This window comes from Bactrocera oleae, chromosome 5 (assembly GCF_042242935.1).
Source record: "Bactrocera oleae isolate idBacOlea1 chromosome 5, idBacOlea1, whole genome shotgun sequence".
Lineage (NCBI taxonomy): Eukaryota > Metazoa > Arthropoda > Insecta > Diptera > Tephritidae > Bactrocera > Bactrocera oleae.
The window spans coordinates 28,126,444-28,148,827 of NC_091539.1; the positions used below are offsets into that span (position 1 = coordinate 28,126,444).

Below are 22,384 nucleotides of genomic sequence, written 5' to 3' on the forward strand. Positions count from 1 at the left end.
AGGTATCCATAGGACTTCATGACGTTAACATCATCATTATCCTCCTTATACCACAATTTTCACAAGACTCACTATCCATGGTGACATTCGTACCAATACCTGACAAGAATAATAAATCCATACAACTTTATCATTCTGATGTCCTCATAGATTTAGAAAACAACATTTATAGTACGTACATTAAGGAAACTTTGAAAAGGAACCTAATAAAAATCAACGATAATTGCTTGAATAATATATTAAATGTTGAAGAAGCCGACTGCAAAATGCAAATATTTAATAGACAGGAAATAGTGGAAATAATTCCAGGCATATTAGTTCTCAAACAATTCAATAGTAACATATCGCACAATTGCAGTAAGGCTAAACTAAAAATTTCGGGAAATTACTTGATAAAATTTGAAAATTGTGAGATAAACACGTTAAACAAAACTTTTACAAATGTTAAACTTAAAATACAAGACAAATTTATCCTACCTAATCTCATAACGAAAATCAAAGACAACAGTAATACAACGCTTGCAGACATAAAAATTGAATCTTTATATCTAAAACAAGTAGAATACGAAAGAACATTGAAACAAGTACTATATACAGATAAGAACCCGAAAATACTTAGTTTTAGCATAGATATCTCAATTATTATATCAATATGTATCTTAATTATTTTTATATACTTCTTCAGGAACACAAAAACATATATTCCGAACGTACAATTAAAAAACGAAACCACTATAAACCAGAGAACTTAAATGAATTGTTTTAAGTTCTCTGGTCCAAGTGCATTTCCGCTAACGAAAATGTAACTGTTAACAAAAATGTATCGTTAATTCCAAATAATTTTAATACTTATTTGCCCAAGTGAATTAATTCCAAAGAACTTTAATAACTTTATTTTCAAGTGCATTTCCGCTAACGAAAATGCAACATTAGCGAATTGTTACACTTTTTGTAAACGCACCAGACAAATTTCTTAAGAATTATTGTAGAAACATTTATCTTTATCAACAAAATAATAGTATATAAGAAAGTGGAAAATAAAGAATAAGCGGCAGTTATTGATCGAACCTTAAATCGAATTGTTTAATTTTTTGGTGTTTCTCATTGGAAGAAAAAAAAAAGTATGCATCAGCATATAAAACGTCTAACATTTTTTGTAGATTTCGATTTCTTGATATAAGATTTTCATTGTGAAAACTTCATCGAACATAGCATAAATTTAAGTAAGTGTGTGTAAGTCGCAAATATATATGTACGTGTTTCTAGATGAATTGGTTTTTTCAAAAGCAGGGCCTTCATTTGCTTATGAATGACCAATCACACTTGTGGTTGCTTGTTTTGACTTTTGAAAACGAAAAACTTTTGTGTTTAAAATTTTTAGTAAGAGGAGCGTTTGTGAAACTATGTTGTACCAAAAGGTGGCCCAAAAAATTATTTTAATTCTCTAATAGAAACATTCCTGCTTATTTTTGTGTGTATAAGTATGTGTGTATTTATACTCGTATTTATGAATTCAGTTAGGTCTATACTAGCAAACTTATGGGAGTATGATCTTTGAAGCGATCGTTAATGACGTTTGGGACTGATTTTGCAGATACAAAAGGACAGAATTAAAGCATTCGTTGTCCTTTCAAGATTGAGTACTAAATAGTTTTAAATATTCGGATATATTATTCGTTCCAATACTTTACAAAAGGTAATTTCTGTAGCGAAGTTTCACAAGTCTAATAGCCTTTTGGTCCATTGGTTGAATCAGTAGCGTTACATTAGGTGGCATAAAAATTTCCAAAATAAATCCGCTATCGGTAGCCTTAACCAGTTCGTTATCAAGTGGGTGACTTCGAGCATTATCCAAGACATGCAGCGCTTTCTTTTTTATCCAAAAATTCAGTAACCTTTACATACTCATGAGACAAAATGATCGAAAAATCATTTTTTAAAGATGAAATTACTATTCATCCAAGTAGAATTCGCGTTCATATATCATCCATAAATTACGTGAGATAATTAAGGGGGGAGGGGGTCGAGTCAAATCTCACAGGGCTCACGACGTTTACACAGTTTTGTTTGAACGGTTTTCTCACTCATCATAATCAAAACTCAACCGAAAGGATGTAAATTTTAGTATATGCGAACTAGGGTAATGCATGAACCGATGTAATCCCTCATCAGCATCATCATTTGGCACCTATAATTTTGGATATAATTTCAGTTTAATGCCGATAATATGTGAATTTGCTTTACGAAATACCCTTGCTATCATATATTCCATATCATAATTTTCGTTATTCTAGCAGAATTTATTCCGAAGATGTCGGTCAGTGTGTGAGTTCTATTTATAAAATTTTTTTCAAGAGTATACAAGTTAACACAGCAGTTCACACGGTCAGCCAATTCTCACCATCGGTCAGTAACTTGACCGAAACCGACCAATTGCTGACGCTGTATCAGCGATATTGAGTTGACGACTCCACACGCGCGTCCAATCGACTGCTGACGCCGTAACTTTAGGCAACGTGACCCGGTACGGACTTAGGTTTAGTTTGGAGTTAAGAAATTAATTATATTTTATCTTAAAATAACATCAAAATAATAAAGACCGCGGACGCGAGTCCGCTATTTTTAAAAAACAATTTAAAAAATTAAAAACTTAACTGGCGCCCGAGCAGGGACCAGCTGAAGTTTGCGTCTAAGTGCGGTGTTAGAATCGTGATGTGATAATATCTGAATCGCCCGTGGAACGACGGCCGAAGAAAATTCAACATAAAAAGGAAGGACGGCTGAGGAAGATTCAACATTAAAATCGGACGTGGAAGGACGGCCGAGAAATAAAGACACCAAGGCACCCGGGCCAAACGAGCTGGTTCGTCAACCACGCCTTAGGATCCAGTAGGAAAAAAAACGCACCCTCTATACGTGCGCAACGAGGGAGCCTTAGTAGTAAAGAACAAACGGGAGGACACCCCATGCGCCAGGAGGCTAGTATTAAGTAAGCACCTAATATTAAGAAATTTTCTAAACATTTAAATAAAACAAAGTAAGAGAAAAACTGGAAAAGATTAAATATTTAAAGGAAAAATCTTAAGAATTTAAAAGTATTCTGTTGAAATTTTCTAAGCATTTAAATAAAAAAAAAAGGAAGAAGGAAACTGAAAAAGAAAAAAATATTTAAAGAAAAATTTTAAGAATTTAAAATTTATTCTGTTTTGCGAATTACTATTAATTAAATTAAAATTTAAAACTTGTATATTTACTAACCCTAAATAATACATATAAATAATAATAGGCTCGTACAGCCAATAAAAAAAAAAATAAAAATAGAAGCTGAGATTCACCACCAATTATAAATTACAAATCAAAATAAAAAAAGGCTCGTACAGCCAATAACTTACAAGAATAAAAAAAGAACCGCGCCTCACCACCATACGGGGGACCCTCCGGTTCTAAATAACTAGTGTCCAACTCTGCGATTCACCACCAAAGGGACCCTCCAGAGTATAAGGACACCTAACCAAAATAAAATAAAATCATTGCAAATATCTAACAAAATGTGCCAACCAATCCCATAAGACCTGGTGTGCTGAACACACCTACTGCAAGCAATACCCAACCATCTCATCCTATTCCTAATCCTAACGAAATGAATCTAGAACAATTGACAAACATTATAAGTGGCGTAGTCACAAATATTTTAAGACAAGAACCTAGTTCTGGCCGTCCTTAATCCGAATGCAAACTTTTCAAACACAACGGACGTCACCATAGACCCCACATTAACAAACAACATTAGCGAACTAGACAAAATCCCCGATGTGGTAAGATGCCTTCGCGAATTTTCCGGGAATCCAGGCGAATTCAATTCATGGAAGAAGAGCGTAGACCGAATACTAGAAATATACGAACCTCAAAGAGGATCGCCAAAATACTATGGTATTCTTAACGTTATAAGAAACAAAATCGTGGGCAACGCAGACATTGATCTTGAATCATATAACACACCTTTGGAGTGGAAGGCTATTTCAAAATGTCTTACTCTCCATTACGCGGATAAAAGGGACATAGGTACCTTAGAATACCAAATGACATCATTAGTTAAGTGTAGCTATACCATTCAGGAATTCTACCAAAGGGTATATTCCCACCTATCTCTTATTCTTAATAAACTTGGTTGCATGGAAGTCAATGCTGAATCCATGCATTTACTTACACGAACATATCGTGACAAAGCCCTTGACACTTTTATTCGAGGACTTAATGGTGATTTTCCAAGACTCCTTGGCATGAGGGAACCCGTAGACCTCCCTCAAGCCCTTCACTTATGCCTTAAGTTGGAAAATCAGAAATTCCGTTCGCATTACGCTATCAATAATAATTCCCATATTAAGAAAGCCTAAGACTTTAAGCCACCTCTTCCACCTAGGAAAGTAACCAACGAGTTCTATCCACAATTGGCTTATATTCCTAAACCATATTTACCTAAACAGAACTTCATGCCGCAGCAACAGCCACAGCATACTTTTAATCATCGCAATTCTCCAAATTTTCGGCCAACATATCAACCTCCTGCTAGGCCACAGCACCCACGACCTTTCGGACTCCCACGTCCAGAGCCAATGGATGTAGACCGCTCGCTACATTCAAAAGTGGTTAACTACATGAATACCAAGCATGGAAACGGCCGTCAAATTTATCTCAACAAGTGCCTTTCAAACAACAGAGGAACTTTCATATAAACCGGTACGGAAGGTCCATACTTCCAACAAGCCACATACGACCAACAATATCCATATGATCAACCAGAGAACTTTAAGTTCTCTGTATAAACAACCCGGCAAAAATAATATAATTTCGTCGGAGCCTCAAACCAGAGAATAAATAAAACCAGAAAAAAAATAATCATGCATATGTAAAGTGGCATTTGTATTTTTTGTTTAACGTATTTAATTTTTCTCTTTACGTTGGGAGATTCGTATTTTGTCAGAGAACGTTGCTATAAATTCTCATTTCTGTTAACTAACAGCAAATACTACAGAAAGTGGTGAACTCCTTGATCTCAAATTTTCAGCCAACCAATCGAGCATCATACAAAATTCAATTTGCACCTTCTCGTTCTTTTACGTTCTCTGGTTAGAGCTGCAATAACACAATGTTGTGACGCTTTGTCGTCGCGTCAGTCCTTCGACAGATAGACTCTTTGACCTCACATTTATCATATCCTCCATACATACATATTGTGAATTCAAGTGAAGTGGTTGTGTTTTTGGTGCGGTCCTGGGGTTTTCTTTAATTTCCTAGTTCTTCCACACCAATTGAAGTGATTTCTTCCCTGTGACTTTCGGAAACCGAAACGGTCTGAACGGACACTAGATCTATAGAAAGATAAGTACAATTTGTATTTTTAAATTAAAATAATTTGCACTTACTTGCATATTTTCCGTTGCAAATTTTTGTTGAAAAGCAAATTATTCTTCCCCTGACACAGCAATCAAAAAAAAAACGCGTGCTTAATTTGCTCTGCCGTTTTGTTTTGGTGAATCAGCTGTTCCCCTTTTTTGGTTCTCCTTTTTATATTCCCTTTTGGTTTTGGCATTGCCAACTACCAAAAATATTAGCAAGGTTTTAGGGGCAGTGACTGAACACACTTACTGTCAGGTGTTTCCAACTGTTTTCTCATTGAGGTATGGCCTCTGAGAACAGTAGTGGGTGCACTCCAGAGAATCCATTTAGAAGGAACTCGAAAATTATGAGAACGCCTCCTATTGGGAAAAATGAGTTACCCACCGTTGCTGGATCAACAATAATGTGTGAATATGCTAACCAGGCAACAAGATGTGCCGAACCTGCTGGAGAACCACAAGATAGTGAAACTACCCAGAACTTTAACCAGTTGGGTAGTAAGATTAAAGAGCTTGAGAGAATGATGTCTGGCCAAAGGCATATAAACCAAGCAATGCGCGACTTAGTTAGCGACATAGTGATGGTACATACCAAGGCGGAAAAAGGAGAAAACCTACCCAAAAGGACTATGGTAGGAAAGGCATCCCGATGGGTAAAAATGTGAATCCGCCAAAAAGGCAGCGTGAGACTTTAGGCTTTTTACCACCAACAAAAAAGCCAAAAAATATAGGAAATATAAATAAAACATCTACTAATAACGAGGCAGCTAAAATAATTCAAGGCAATACCACGGTTAAACCCGGCATAGGCGAAACATGGGTGGACGTTGTCAAGAAAAGAAGGCCGATCGAAAAGAAAATAAGATCAAGGCCAGACGCCATCATACTCACCAAAAAGGATGGTGCATCGTACACCGACATCCTCCGGAAAATAAAAGGTGACAGCGGACTAGAGGAACTCGGCACAAGCGTCACCTACATAAGAAAAACATTGAAGGGAGACCTGCTTTTGGAACTTAAAAATCAAGCGGAAAAGAGAGCTGTATCATTTCAAAGCGCCTTAGAGGGAGTGATCGGTAAAATGGCAGTCATACAGCCCAAAACCCACAACGTTACAATTATGTGCAAGGATTTGGACGAAATAACAACTCCGGAAGAAATTTGTGAGGCGCTGCAAAAGGAGTGCGGGATACAGAACGTAGGAAAAACAAACATTAAAAGTATGCGAAAGACCCGAAGCGGTACCCAAATAGCTCTCATATGCCTGCGCGCTCAGGATGCCAAGGCTGCACTTAAGGTAGGCAAAGTTAAGATCGGGTGGTCTATCTGCCGCCTCCGGGAATATTCCCCTATTCCCCGTTGCTTTAGGTGTTTCCACGTGGGGCACATAGCGCGCAAATGCTGCAACCCCGTAGACAGGTCGTCCCTGTGCACACGTTGTGGCGCCGGCGGACATGTAGCAAAGACATGCACCAACGACCCAAGCTGCATGTTTTGCAAAGGTGCACACTCAGTATTGAGTACGACTTGCCCCAAGTATTTGGAGATGGTAAAGTCGGTAGGAAAATGAGGATACTACAGCTTAATTTAAACCACTGTGCTGAAGCACAAGATCTGCTTAAACAGACATTATTTGAGGAAAACATTGATGTCGCCTTACTAAGCGAGCAATACTCCCAGCATTCGGAAAGCACCTGGATCACAGACATATCTGGCAAGGCTGCAATATGGTCATGTAAAGGCCAGCCTTTTATATCCTGCTCCAAAAACAATAATTGTTTCACATGGGCAAATATACGTGGCATATACTTTTTTAGCTGCTATGCTCCTCCCAGCTCCTCAATAATAGATTTTGAAAACTTCCTACTGGAGCTTGCTCTAGAAACCAGAGGGAAATCGCCAGTCATAATCGCAGGCGACTTTAATGCGTGGTCAACTGCCTGGGGTAGCAGACGCACAAGCCATCGTGGACGTCTGTTACTAGAATTCCTAGGTCAGACGAATCTTACCATAATCAATAGCGGAACGCAAAATACCTTTCAAAAAGGAAACAAAGGCTCCATAATCGATCTTATGTTTGCAAACGACGCTCTAAGTAGGCACATAAAGTGGACGGTGTCGGATATATTTACAAATAGTGACCACATGGCTATTATTGCTGATGTTTCGTTTTCCGGAGAGACGGAACCCCGCAGCAAGAGCACTTGCCAAAAACGTAGCTGGAAACAAAAAGAGTTTGATGCCGACCTTTTTGGGATAGTTTGGGGCTCAGCAGATGCACAAGGTGAGGAAGCCACCCACCTGGTATCCGCAGTGCGGAAAGAACTGGTCACATCATGCGATGCAACTATACGTAGAATAGTACACCACAACAAACGAAAGCCAGCCTATTGGTGGAATGAAGAAATAGCTACGCTCAGAAAACTCTGTAATGCAGCTAGACGCCGTCTGCAACGTAATCAATGTGGGGAAAATGCAAACAGCCTCAGAGAAATGTTTAAAACACAAAAGAAGCTTCTAAAGTCAGCCATTGCCCGCAGCAAAAGGGACCATTTTGAAAAGCTCTGCGAGGAAGCAAATGTAGATCCTTGGGGTACGGCGTACAAAATATGCATGTCAAAGTTCAAAAACAAGACACAGCAACCCAAAAGCGTATCTTTTATGAAGAATATTGTAGAAACATTATTCCCAAAACACCATCTAATTTCCTATGCTACACTACGAACAGAAGTGATAGAGCCACCGCTACTAGTTAGTGAGGATGAGATAGTGGCCATAGCGGGAAAAATTAAAAGCAGCAAAGCGCCTGGTATAGATGGTATACCAAACAGGGCCTTAAAAGAAGCCATGAATTTAAAACCACATGTATTCGCAAAAATGTACAATGCGTGCTTAATGGAAGGTATATTCCCCGACCCATGGAAAGTACAGCGTTTGGTTCTACTTCCCAAACCAAATCAGCCTCCGGAGGAAGCCTCGTCATATCGACCTCTGTGCATGCTTGACACGATTGGCAAAGTGTACGAAAGCATAGTAAGAAACCGCTTGGAGATAGCAATCCAGAAAGCCGGCGGATTATCAGAAAGGCAATACGGCTTTACGAAAAAGAGGTCCACTATTGACGCATTAAACAATGTCGTTGACACTGCGAAATGCGCAGTAAGTGGAAAAAGGTGGAGAGGCGGAACTAAAAAATATTGCGCGCTGATCACCCTGGATATGAAGAATGCCTTCAACTCGGCAAAATGGGCAAACATAATCAAGGCTCTATATGAAATACACGCTCCTCAATATCTTATAAACATTATTATAAGTTATTTTGAAAACAGACGACTAATATTCGACACCGATGAAGGCACCAAGAGCTACTCTATTTCGAGTGGGGTACCGCAAGGCTCGGTTTTAGGCCCCATTCTATGGAACGTGATGTATGATGGGGTGCTAAGAATAAACCAACCAGAAGCCGTTAAATTAGTCGCATACGCTGATGATCTTATAGTGGTAGCAGTGTCTAAACATCTTGATGACCTCCGGAGCAAATGCAATGAATGTGTAAACAGTCTGTGGAAATGGTTCTCCTCAAGGAGCTTAGTACTGGCTGAGCACAAGACAGAAGTTCTCCTAATAAGTACGAGGAAAGTGGAGGAAAGGATATCTCTCACCATAGGGGAGTGTGAGATACAATCACAGCCACACCTAAAGTACCTGGGAGTAATAATAGACTCAAAGCTTAAATTTAAGGAGCACCTAGAATACACCTCGAGTAAAGCATATAAAATCCTCAACGCCCTATCAAGAATGATGGCAAATAAGGGCTGCGTGCGTTCCAGCCGGCGAGTTTTACTCGCAAAGGTAATAAGATCGGTTATATTATATGCGGTCCCAATATGGATCAGGCGTTTAACATTAAAGCGTATAACAAACAATTAAACACAGTGCACCGTCTGTCGGCGCTAAGAATAATCAGTGCTTTCCGAACAATATCCAGCGAGGCTGCTGAAGTAATAGCCAGTATGATGCCCATTGACATCCAGGATGAAGAATTCGCGCGACTATACAAGTTGTCAGCAGAGACAACTAAAGAATCCAAAAAAGAAGAGAGGAACAAAAGCATGACAATGTGGCAGCAACGGTGGGAAACCTCACCCAAAGGACGGTGGACACACAGACTCATACCGGACATCCGCTCGTGGATAGACAGACGACATGGGGACCTATATTTCCATCTTACCCAAATACTAAGTGGACATGGGTGCTTTAGAAGCTACCTGCACAGATTCCATCGGGACACTAGTCTGAACTGTCCGGCGTGTACAGAGTGCTTAGAAGACTCTGAACATGTATTATTTCACTGCCCTCGCTTTGTAAGCATAAGAGAAAAACTAAAAACTATACTTGGTGGTAGTTTTACGGTGGAAAATTTGACGACACTCATGTGTCAGTCCACTGAGAACTGGAACGCTGTCAGCGGCAGCCTCAATCATGACAAAACTGAGACATATGGAACAGATTAGGCGTCCGTCAGTCCGTACAATAGAGGAGACTTAAATGTCTTATCACCCCCACGAAGTAATACTTAATCAGGTGGTTCCGTGGGAGGGATATGCGGTGGGATTAGGTTAGGTTTAGCGGATTAAATTCCCGCACTTCGGCTTTCGATGCTTCCCCCAACTTACAAAAAAACAAAAAAAAAAAAAAAAAAAAAAAAAAAAAACATGCATTTGAAAAGAAAAATTGAAGCATGAATGTGAAATGCCGACGGCAAAACACAATTCTGTACTTTTGTGACTCCATAATGGTGTCAAGTAAAAGAATGATTTTAAGAAATATATCAAAATATTTTTAAATTATTATTAATAACTCACAATAAAGTAAAAATTAATAAAATAAATAATAAAATAATTTAAAAATAATAATAAATAATAGTTCAATAAAAGGGAATATATTTCAAATGGCATATCAATATTCCCAGTTTTGCTTACATATTATATTCTCTTCAATTTTCGTCGGTTGGTTATGTTAAGAGAGCGTATGTTTACAGATTCACCGCTGTTATAAAAGCGAGAAATGTTATTTGTTTCTCGTGCATGTGTGGTGAACTCCTTGATAAATTCCTACAAATTGTTCGCTGTCGAACCTGCACCTTCTCGTTCATTTAAGTTCTCTGGGTGGCCTAAATTGGCCTGAAATATCTACCTGTAATGGTTCTGGTATAGGTTGGGTTTGCCATCCCAAATTTCGACAACTGCTCTGACGGGACGTTGGTCAAAGCTTTACCTATTCGAGTGTTGATTATAATTATTTTGTTTAGGAGTATTCCTAATATCGTTGTAAACATTTCTATACCTATTCACTTGATTTCTTGTTTGACTGATTTCACTAGAGAATTGGAGTATGATTCGATTAGATTCTATTTCTTGGGCTTTAGCCAAGGCGTTGGGTAAATCTTTTGGTCCCATAGCCATTAAAATATCATATAAAGGATAATTCAATCCTGTTACAAAAATCCTAATCACATCTTCCCGATGACTTTTGTTATATTCCTTAGTCATTTCTGAACTATTTCCATAGGTCATTGTGGTTTTATTATTCATAAGAGTTAACTGTGAGTTTGATGTATTATAGTATTCTACTAAGTTGAGATTATTTTGTTTAATTAGATTTAATTCCTGGTCCAATATAAGCAGAGGACGCTTGTGTAAGCAAAGTCCAGGCGACCAATAATTGCGTCAAAATTTAAAATCGTGCCATGACTGGTTAGGATATCATTGGCTTCTTGTGTAATTTTATTCCTAAGAATAGTTAGTGCACTGAAATATTTCCTACTTCCTTTAATGTATAATGAAATAGTATTATGTTCTGCTTCCCTGCAGCTAACATAACTTTTTCCACTAAATTCCGGTAAGGATTTTATAATATCTAAACTCTCACTACATTGAATTGTTTCATTATTTGGTTTGCTTTTCAAATTCCGTAACATTATGTACACTTATTAAATTTCTTAATTGCAGCCTCAATTACTCTAATTCCACTTTTAAATCTTTTGTTTGTGCTGCAATGAGTTGCGCTACCATTTCACTATTTTCTGCCATTTTGTCACTACTATTTTATTAAAATGTGTCACTAAAATTAAAAGTTTACTTTTTTCTCCAGTAGGTAGGATACTTGATTGTGATAGGATACTTGATTTCCGGCGGAGCTCCTTTGTCCTTGGAGGTCCTTGATGTCCAAATACCTTGAGAACTTGATTGATGCATATCGCACAGTTGCTGAATATTCTGCTCAATTCAAGTTGGTTGATTGTGGCACAGGTATAATGTAAATTTGCACTTATTGCTTATTTCTCCTTATTTATTGAAAGAATACTTTTTAGCGCAATATTCCCTTTTAAATTCACTGTGTCCTGCTCGGGCGCCAATTAATTAATAATGCACTTAACGGTTTCGGTTGAACTCCAGCGTTTAACCTACGCTGTTGATTGGTGCTGTCGCCAAAGATGCTGCTGCAGATGATTACGTGACTTTAATGTAAACAAAATGCAGGTGTTCCTTTAATGTGTCAGCTATTTTGGTGGTATCAGAATTTGATGCAAAGAAGTTGCATTCCTTAACTTACCATACAAACTGAACAATCGGAATCAAGTGCTTGTATAGAAACTTTTTTATTTGACGTAATATCTTCTCGAAATGAGGCATGGGATTATTATTTAAGGCAACAAATAAACAACATAATTTTTAGGAAAACTTGTCCAATGAGATATCCTAATGAAACTTGCTACACGTGTTCCCTGCCATTTAAATGAGCTAAACCTCAGTACCACCACTCCCTCCGGTAACAACTGGCGCACCCTAATGCTACACACCACACTTGAGAACATTAACAGGTTCTCACCACCCGATGAAATCACACCATTCAGGACAACACAAAATACCATAACACGGCACCTGTACACCTAACAAAAAGGACGGGATCATCGCCCACACATCAATCGCTTATCCTCTACGGACCTGAGCGCCACATCAACATTCATTTTTACAATTCGATTCGTCCACTATCCCAAGCACCACGTCAACTTTATTCGGTTCAGCAGCGCGCCACGGTTGTTTCGCAAAAGCAAATTTTACGGTCCTCACGTCACCTCGCTTCATTTGGAGAAGAACTCGTCCGCTCGGCGTTGAACACATATACATTATATTTCTAAAATAATTTGTTGTGAAAGACGAATTTAACCTTTTAAATTAAAGTTTAAACTACAAGTCCACGTTTGTTCTTATTATAACAGAATTAAATTTACATGGTTGGTACGATATTATTCACCTGCAAAAAGTGAGGCTCAGGTCGCAGATGGGCGCAATCGGACCACTGCAACGCCCACAAAACCCAATTAAACGAAAATCTATAAAGTGCCATATCTAAGCACTAAATTAAAATAAAAAACTGTAATTTGGTACAGGGATTCACAGTAGCAGAGGGCACCTGTTGGCTAAAACCTTTGAAAGTATGGGCGTGGCCCAGCCCTCTAACAAGTTTAATGGACATATCTACTAAACCATTTAAGGTACAACAACCAAATTTGCTTAAGACGAATTCCTTAAGCATCCTACCGACACTGTAAAAATGAATGAAATCAGGTGATCACCCCATCCACACTGTTAAAAACTACTAAAACGCGATGTATATTAGAAAATAAATAAGCCAGACATTAAATTTTACGTTCGAGATGATATGAAAATCCTTTATTGGATCCAGGGTTAAAATTGGAAGGAGGGCGTGGCACCGCTCATATTTTTGTGAAAACCCATATCTCAGGACTTACTCGACCGATATGCACCAAATTTGGTGTGTGTACTTACTATTTTTACATTCCTTTTTAACATTGTTAAAATGGGGGAAATAGGATTAAAACCACGCTTATTTACCATGTAACACAATTTTACATTTCATCTGATGGTTTCACTTTCCAGTATACAAATCAATACACGAATAGTGCATTTATGGGCGCCACCGTATTATCAGAAATTGTCCAAATCGAACTAAAGCTATTCAAGCCCCCAGATATGTTTACCCCTGTTCCTACAGAGAACATTTTATCGTAAATATCGGTCGATCTGTGAAATATGTTATAGAAATTCGAAGAGAATCCTTTACTGATAATAATGTGCCTGTATGTCAAAAATGGGTTGTATCGGGACAATAATTCCCTTAGCCCTCATAGAAAGATTTTCGAACTACCGGCTGACTTTAAGTAGATATCTTAGCAAAATTGACTGAACGTAAAATATTGGATACTATAGTTTAATGCCGAAAATATGTGAAATTTGTTCAAAAACTACCCAAAATACCATATACTACATACACTAGGGAGAAAAAGTCTGCGTACAAAGTACCAACAAAAATAAATCGTTGAAAAACTAATTGTATATCCAATTTATTTGACATTCATTATTTATGAAAATATAAGTGATTAAATTGCCGATGATAACATATAAACAAAGCAAAAAATTTCTGGTGATTCTGGAGGTGTTTGAAGCTGCTTGAGAACGTTGTAGAGTAACCAAATCTTAACTATGTCTATGCTGTAAAATTCGGGTCATTATCCTGTAGAATAGTATTCACTTCCAAAACACGATTCTTTCGCTCTTTGTTTCAAATTTATTTTTAAGATATTATTAAATTTGGGTGATATAGCTTTGTTGGTTTGGAAGATATATAAATGGAACACTAAGCCTGCTAATGGATACTCACTTCTCAGGCAGTTCCGAGAATCATTCAAAGAGCATATACTGGGCAGTGAAGTGGTAGTAGAGTCCCCTCCTGTAGACATAGTGTCAGATAGTAATGTTTATCGGGCAATAGGCGGCTTTAAGCCGATATGATATATTATATATACCAAAAGCGGGCAAAGGCTCACACACTAATCTAAAGGATTTTAGACCAATTAGTCTTTCCTCACTTCTCTTATAAACGATGGAGAGGCTAATAGAAATACAGATAAGGTGGAAATGAAACCCAGGAAAAATAGCAGTTTCGTAACATGCGTATTCTAAAGAAAATCCACAGTAACAGTCTTATGCTCAATGATAGCAGAGATTGAAAAGTTTCCGGAGATAAAAGAATACACCCTCTAGCTTTTTTAGACATAGAAAACGCTTTCAAAAATTTCCAGCCGAAGGTCATACTGAGCGCGCCTCTCCGCCACTCCGGAGAGAATTGAACGGATGCTCTTGGGCAGGTCAATTATTTCAACGCTGTAAGCCTCAACGCTGTGCAGATCTGTCCGAAGGGGTCCACCACTAGGAGGCGTGTTATTCCCACTTTTCTGGATCCTAACAACGAACGAAATGCTGGTGGATCTGGAAAAGAAAGGGGTACATGTTGTGGCCTACGCTGACGATGTGACAGTTTCGGTTAGCGGCAAGTTTCCGAATACCCTCGCTAGCCTTATGCAGAAATATAAACCGATATTAATCAATGGGCCGTATCATGCGGTCTGAATTTAAATGCTAGCAAGATAGAACTAGTATTGTTCACTAAGGAAAACAGTACTCCAGAAATCACGCCGCCATTATTAAGTGGCACCAGGCTAACGATAGGAGATAAAGCAAGCTACTTGGGACTAATTTTGGACAGGAAGCTTTTTTGGAAACCAAACTTGGAAGCTAGGGTAAAGAAAGCAGCTAGAGAGCTTTACACGTGTAAAAGAATGGTGGGGCCTAGATAAGGACTGACGCCTCGGGTAGCCCACGGGCTCTACACAGATATTGTAAGGCCGATTATGACTTACGGTATATTGGTATGGTGGCCAATAACGGAAAAGAAACACGTGATTGGATGTATGGAAAGCATACAAAGAGCAGCTAGTATTTACTTCAGTGGAGCTCTCTGAACTTTAAAGTGTCAGCTATTTTGGTGGTATCAGAATTTAAAGCAAAGAAGTTGCATTCCTTAACTTGCCATACAAACTGAACAATCGGAATCAAGTGCTTGTATAGAAACTTTTTTATTTGACGTAATATCTTCTCGAAATGAGGCATGGATTATTATTTAAGGCAACAATGCAATCTTCAAAGAAATTGTATAGATCGGATGACTATAGCATATAGCCGCCAGATTAAATGATCGATCGGAATAAAGTGTTTGCATGTAAAACTTTTTTATTTGACGAGGTGTCATCACGAAATTAGATCGGAATCAAGTTCTTGTAGGAACCTTTGTGTTTGTGAAAACCATTATAATTCAGCGCTAAACAACATAATTTTTAGGAAAACTTGTCCAATGAGATATCCTAATAAAACTTGCCACACGTGTTCCCTGCCATTTAAATGAGCTAACCTTCAGTACCACCACTCCCTCCGGTAACAACTGGCGCACCCTAATGTACATACCACACTTGAGAACATTCACAGGTTCTCACCACCCGATGAAATCACACCATTCAGGACAACACAAAATACCATAACACGGCACCTGTACACCTAACAAAAAGGGCGGGATCATCGCCCACACATCAATCGCTTATCCTCTACGGACCTGAGTGCCACATCAACATTAATTTTTATACTCTCGCAACCTGTTGCTACAGAGTATAATAGTTTTGTTCACCTAACGGTTGTTTGTATCACCTAAAACTAATCGAGTTAGATATAGGGTTATGTATATATAAATGATCAGGATGAAGAGACGAGTTGAAATCCGGGTGACTGTCTGTCCGTCCGTCCGTGCAAGCTCTAACTTGAGTAAAAATTGAGATATCTTTATGAAAGTTGGTAGACATGTTTCTTGGTACCGTGAGACGGTTGGTATTGCAGATGGGCGTAATCGGACCACTGCCACGCCCATTAAACGCCATTAATCAAAAACAAATAACTTGCCATAACTAAGCTCCGCAATAAGATACAAGACTGTTATTTGGTACACAGGATCACATTAGGGAGGGGCATCTGCAGTTGAAACTTTTTTTTAAAAAAAAGCCTCTAATAGGTTTAATGTGCATATCTCCTAAACCGTTAATGCTATAATAACAAAATTCACTAGAAGCAAATGTTTTTAGCACTTCTATTGACGGTGTGAAAATAGTTGAAATCGGGTCTCAACTCCGCCCACTCCCCATATAACGGTACTGTTAAAAACTACTAAAAGCGCGATAAATCCAGCACTAAACACGCCAGAGACATTAAATTTTATCTCTGAGATGGTATAAGATGACTTTATAGGAACCGCGTTCAAAATTAAACAGTGGGCGTGGCACAGCCCACTTTTAGATGAAAACCCATATCTTGAGATCTGCTCAACCGATTTCAAGATTCGGTGCATAACGTTCTTTTCATGTTTCTATGTCACAGTGCAAAAATGGGCGAAATCGGACTACAACCACGCTTACTTCCCATGTAACACCATTTTCAATTCCATCTGATTTTTTCACTTTCCACTATGCAAATCAGGTAACAATGATTATATCGGGGTAAAACTTTGCGGGAATAATGCAGTTAAAGTATGCCACCTTGCGGCCAAAAATTGTCTAAATCGAACCAAAACTGTTCAAACCCCTAAGTACTAAATATATGGACCCCATTGCCTATAGTTGACCTTCTACCGAAAATATCAGTCAATCCACAAAGAAATCTCAAACGAGTATACCATTTGACTTTGCGAGAGTATAAAATGTTCAGTTACATCCAAACTTAGCCCTTCCTTACTTGTTAAAATTCGATTCGTCCACTATCCCAAGCACCACGTCAACTTTATTCGGTTCAGCAGCGCGCCACGGTTGTTTCGCAAAAGCAGATTTTACGATCCTTACGTCACCTCGCTTCATTTGGAGAAGAACTCGTCCGCTCGGCGTTGAACACATATACATTATATTTCTAAAATAATTAAATTAAAGTGAGGCCCAGGTCGCAGATGAGCGCAATCGGACCACTGCAACGCCCACAAAACCCAATTAAACGAAAATCTATAAAGTGCCATAACTAAGCACTAAATTAAGATAAAAAACTGTAATTTGGTACAGGGATTCACAGTAGCAGAGGGCACCTGTTGGCTAAAACCTTTGAAAGTATGGGCGTGGCCCAGCCCTCTAACAGGTTTAATGGACATATCTACTAAACCATTTAAGGTACAACAACCAAATTTGCTTAAGACGAATTCCTTAAGCATCCTACCGACACTGTAAAAATGAATGAAATCAGGTGATCACCCCATCCACACTGTTAAAAACTACTAAAACGCGATGTATATTAGAAAATAAATAAGCCAGACATTAAATTTTACGTTCGAGATGATATGAAAATCCTTTATTGGATCCAGGGTTAAAATTGGAAGGAGGGCGTGGCACCGCTCATATTTTTGTGAAAACCCATATCTCAGGATTTACTCGACCGATATGCACCAAATTTGGTGTGTGTACTTACTATTTTTACATTCCTTTTTAACATTGTTAAAATGGGGGAAATAGGATTAAAACCACGCTTATTTACCATGTAACACAATTTTACATTTCATCTGATGGTTTCACTTTCCAGTATACAAATCAAGCACGAATAGTGCATTTATGGGCGCCACCGTATTATCAGAAATTGTCCAAATCGAACTAAAGCTATTCAAGCCCCCAGATATGTTTACCCCTGTTCCTACAGAGAACATTTTATCGTAAATATCGGTCGATCTGTGAAATATGTTATAGAAATTCGAAGAGAATCCTTTACTGATAATAATGTGCCTGTATGTCAAAAATGGGTTGTATCGGGACAATAATTCCCTTAGCCCTCATAGAAAGATTTTCGAACTACCGGCTGACTTTAAGTAGATATCTTAGCAAAATTGACTGAACGTAAAATATTGGATACTATAGTTTAATGCCGAAAATATGTGAAATTTGTTCAAAAATTACCCAAAATACCATATACTACATACACTAGGGAGAAAAAGTCTGCGTACAAAGTACCAACAAAAATAAATCGTTGAAAAACTAATTGTATATCCAATTTATTTGACATTCATTATTTATGAAAATAAAAGTGATTAAATTGCCGATGATAACATATAAACAAAGCAAAAAATTTCTGGTGACTCTGGAGGTGTTTGAAGCTGCTTGGGAACGTTGTAGAGTAACCAAATCTTAACTATGTCTATGCTGTAAAATTCGGGTCATTATCCTGTAGAATAGTATTCACTTCCAAAACACGATTCTTTCGCTCTTTGTTTCAAATTTATTTTTAAGATATTATTAAATTTGGGTGATATAGCTCTGTTGGTTTGGAAGATATATAAATGGAACACTAAGCCTGCTAATGGATACTCACTTCTCAGGCAGTTCCGAGAATCATTCAAAGAGCATATACTGGGCAGTGAAGTGGTAGTAGAGTCCCCTCCTGTAGACATAGTGTCAGATAGTAATGTTTATTGGGCAATAGGCGGCTTTAAGCCGATATGATATATTATATATACCAAAAGCGGGCAAAGGCTCACACACTAATCTAAAGGATTTTAGAACAATTAGTCTTTCCTCACTTCTCTTATAAACGATGGAGAGGCTAATAGAAATACAGATAAGGTGGAAATGAAACCCAGGAAAAATAGCAGTTTCGTAACATGCGTATTCTAAAGAAAATCCACAGTAACAGTCTTATGCTCAATGATAGCAGAGATTGAAAAGTTTCCGGAGATAAAAGAATACACCCTCTAGCTTTTTTAGACATAGAAAACGCTTTCAAAAATTTCCAGCCGAAGGTCATACTGAGCGCGCCTCTCCGCCACTCCGGAGAGAATTGAACGGATGCTCTTGGGCAGGTCAATTATTTCAACGCTGTAAGCCTCAACGCTGTGCAGATCTGTCCGAAGGGGTCCACCACTAGGAGGCGTGTTATTCCCACTTTTCTGGATCCTAACAACGAACGAAATGCTGGTGGATCTGGAAAAGAAAGGGGTACATGTTGTGGCCTACGCTGACGATGTGACAGTTTCGGTTAGCGGCAAGTTTCCGAATACCCTCGCTAGCCTTATGCAGAAATATAAACCGATATTAATCAATGGGCCGTATCATGCGGTCTGAATTTAAATGCTAGCAAGATAGAACTAGTATTGTTCACTAAGGAAAACAGTACTCCAGAAATCACGCCGCCATTATTAAGTGGCACCAGGCTAACGATAGGAGATAAAGCAAGCTACTTGGGACTAATTTTGGACAGGAAGCTTTTTTGGAAACCAAACTTGGAAGCTAGGGTAAAGAAAGCAGCTAGAGAGCTTTACACGTGTAAAAGAATGGTGGGGCCTAGATAAGGACTGACGCCTCGGGTAGCTCACGGGCTCTACACAGATATTGTAAGGCCGATTATGACTTACGGTATATTGGTATGGTGGCCAATAACGGAAAAGAAATACGTTATTGGAAGTATGGAAAGCATACAAAGAGCAGCCAGTATTTACTTCAGTGGAGCTCTCTGAACAACGCCAAGCCAGGCGCTAAACGTAATTTTACACTTACTGCCAACAGACCTGTTTTTCAAGCAAATGGCAGCGAAGTCAGCTCTTAGACTGAGGGAATCCTCCCTATAAGTCGTCAGTAATAAGGGGCATTATATGATACTTAAGAAGCTCCCGTTTCTTCCCATAGCCACGTATATATATTTATATATACAGACAGTCAGGCGGTGGTAGAATGCTTTGATATCCCAGCGGATCTGACATCCTATTTTATAATAAACCTGAAATGGGTCAGTGATATCTCCGGGAACTGTGTAGCAAATGAACTAGCCAGAACAGAAGCCAGAACAACTAGATTTCGGTAAAGAGGGCATATATGTATATGCCTTTGGCTACTTGTATATGTATATTTAATCGACAAAATTAAACATAGCATTAAAGGAATATGAGCCGCATATGCCGACTGATCCAAAAATCAAGCTATTTTTTGACGTCTTTTTATGAGTGGAACTGCGTCTGAGCGAAATTAACGAAACATATAGTAATCGGACGGTGCAAAATATATATAATATATCGGGGGGTAGGACTTCCCATGTAAGCGTTACCAGGTAGGTTTCAACGGGATTGGCAACGTGAACTACTTTTTGAAGTAGAACTTCTAATGGGGGTTCGAAAAAAATTTTCACTAATACACAGACAAAAATGTCCCACTTAGTACGGGTTATCCCAAATATTGTACTATTAAGTCACACTTGGTACGGGCTGCCTACTAATATTCTACTAATAAAACGTAGAAATGCCTCATATTTGCTACAGTGTGTTGCCGTGTTATGTTTATACATTATTACATATTCAAATATTTTTCGATTATTAAAATTCCTTAAGATTAAATTTACATTTGATAGGTATCTCGCTGTGAGTGGTTTCGAATATTTTGTAAATATTATTAACTAATTAGTACATTGTTTCGATTATTATTATGTTGTTCATGAATTGTACCCGATTTTTGTTAAATTAATACAGGAAGATTGTTTTGTTAATGAATATTTTTATATGACACCAAGTCCCCTGGCAACAACTGAAGTACCTTTGAATTTAATCCATTGATGTCCACATTTTGTTCCCACATTTGCATGCAATATTTTCATGTAGTGGAATATTTGGGTCAACCCGTACAAGTAGGACATTTTTGCGCGTGTATTAGTGAAAATAGAAAGATTGGTTACTTGTAGATTTATACAATGGCTAAACCTCACTCCGGTGTATGCTTTATTCAGCACACAAGCAGGCTCTTATACTACAAATTATTTAAAGTAGTTCAGAATTATGCAGTTGTAGAACATGTCTATTGGAATATAATATTATAGTTTAAATTATAATTACTATATTATTTATTATAAATATATATGTATGTGTATTGTAGTGCCGTAATTCCCCGGATGTGTTCAATTTAGTGCGAATTGTGAATCGCTCGTAGTCAAAATATCATTAAAAGCTGAGATAGTTCAGACTTCGTAGTCTTGCTGAGAGTTGTTTTGGGTTAAAGTGTCTAGCATTTTATGATGATTGCTTAATGGTCACTTTGCTCATAGACGACTGCTCTTCCGATACGTTAAGTTCTGATGCGTAATAATACCAGATAACGTAGAAGAACGAGAAAGTGCAGGTTCGACAGCGAACATTTGTAAAATTTCTATCGGGGAAATCACCTCACACACAGGAGGAACAAATAAAATTTCTCGCTTTTATAACAGCGGTGAATCTGTACACATACCCTCTCTAAACATAACCAACCGGAGAATATTGAAGAGAATATAATATTATACCTACTTATGTATGCCAAACTGGAAATATTGATATGTCATTAGAAATATTATATATTCCCTTTTAATGAACTATTATTTAATTTTTTTTAAAATTATTTTATGTTAATTAATTTTTACTTCATTGTGAGTTATTAGTAATAATTTAAAAATATTTTGATATAATTCTTAAAATAATTCATGTACTTGACACCAATATGGAGTCACAAAAGTACAGAATAGTGTTTTGGCGTCGGCATTTTCATATCATGTGTACATGTCAAGAAATATAAAGAAAAAAATTTGTAAATTTGTCTAAAAACCACATAGACATATTCTTAAGTTCAAAATGCTAAAACAAAAATGTATATTCCTATTTTAATTTTTGAGATAACAGGATTTTAGTGTAATAACAAGTAAATATAGGCACCATTTAATCTGCGTTTAGTTAGCTTGAAGTGGAAATACCGTTATTTCTCATTAATTTGTTCGTTCTTTTTGAGTAGATTCTATTGTGTTTTAATATAATTAGTCGTTTAAAGAGCTCGTGACGCGTTTTAATAATATTAAAAAAAATGGAAACCAAACAAAAGAAATTAGTCTGTCTCAAAGAAAAATTGGCCGTCCGAAAATATTATCAGCCCGGGAAAAACGGAAAATAATAAATATGGCAAAAGTTAACCCACGATTTACGTCCACAAAGATTTTTGAAAACGTAAATATAACCATTAAAAAAACCATTTGTGCTAGAAAAAGTTTTCGAAA

General features: G+C 37.7%; 1 long non-coding RNA gene across 1 annotated transcript; it reads right to left on the minus strand.

The window, feature by feature from the left end:
* Positions 1-4,893: 4,893 nt before the first annotated feature.
* LOC118682863 (uncharacterized) lies at positions 4,894-5,535 on the minus strand. Its single transcript, XR_004978651.2, has 2 exons — positions 5,424-5,535; positions 4,894-5,369 (listed from the first exon to the last, which is right to left on the minus strand). It is a non-coding gene; the product is annotated as an uncharacterized lncRNA (long non-coding RNA).
* Between the last annotated feature and the right edge of the window lie 16,849 nt (positions 5,536-22,384).